Source organism: Condylura cristata, unplaced genomic scaffold (genome assembly GCF_000260355.1).
Source record: "Condylura cristata isolate star-nosed mole 26May11 unplaced genomic scaffold, ConCri1.0 scaffold00034, whole genome shotgun sequence".
Taxonomy (NCBI): Eukaryota; Metazoa; Chordata; class Mammalia; order Eulipotyphla; family Talpidae; genus Condylura; species Condylura cristata.
This window is the reverse complement of record NW_004567135.1, coordinates 2,363,991-2,364,737: the sequence shown is the minus strand read 5'-3', so window position 1 is coordinate 2,364,737 and position 747 is coordinate 2,363,991. Positions and strand designations below refer to the sequence as shown.

Sequence of the window (747 nt, the reverse complement as noted above, 5' to 3'; positions counted from 1 at the left end):
CCCGCGCGCCCTGGCCGGGACCGCGCCGGCCGCCGGCCGCGGCGCCAATAAAAGGTCACGAACGCGGCGATGAAGTGAACTGGGAGCCGAGGCAGCTGCGCCGAAGTGAGCAGCGCCACGCACAATGCAAAGTAGTTTCGCAGTGTCGTTAGGTGGAAAACAGAGGCCACGTGGTGGCCCGCTGCTGGCCTGTCATCCCTCGGGGCGGCCGCCGGTCGGAGCGGGCGCGTCCCGGCGGGCGGCGCTGACAGGTCCCGGGCCGGCCTCTCCTCGCCCCCGACCTCCATTTCCTCTTCTGCACGCGGCGGGGCCGACGGTGAGGACGGGCGGGCCAGGCGGCCTCCGCCGGCCCGAGGCTTGACCAGGCTGTCAGTGACAGGCGGCGGCCATGTGACTGGACGGGCCGAGGTCGTGTTGTGACACGCTGACCTGGGGAGGCGGGTCGCGTCCCGGCACACTACCCAGGAAGCCGGCGGGGCGGGGCAGGGCAAGTCGCGACTTTCATCTCCGGGCCGGCCCGCGGACCTGGCATTCCTGGCCCCCGCGGCCGCGCTCGCGCAGGCCCCTCCCCGGAGAGCGGGGATTGGCCGCCGGTGGCCTGGGAAGAGGCTCTGATCCCTCCGCGCGGGGCGGGGGGCGGGGGGGCCCGCGTGGGGTGTTTGTTCTCTAGGGGATTAATGGGGGGTTGTGGGGGAAGGGTAGGCGCGCTCCCGCATGCGCACTGCGGCCCCTCCTGTTGGCTCGTCG

General features: G+C 73.2%; 1 protein-coding gene across 3 annotated transcripts in view; it reads left to right on the top strand.

Moving 5' to 3' along the window:
* The first annotated feature begins 265 nt into the window (after positions 1-265).
* Positions 266-747, top strand: part of MBD6 (methyl-CpG binding domain protein 6) — a 7,473-nt gene continuing 6,991 nt past the window's right edge. For all 3 annotated transcript variants that reach the window (XR_001146023.1, XR_001146022.1, XM_004692612.2), the window contains exon 1: positions 266-316. The gene's annotated coding sequence lies outside the window, so the exon portion shown is untranslated. The remainder of the gene's footprint in view (positions 317-747) is intronic.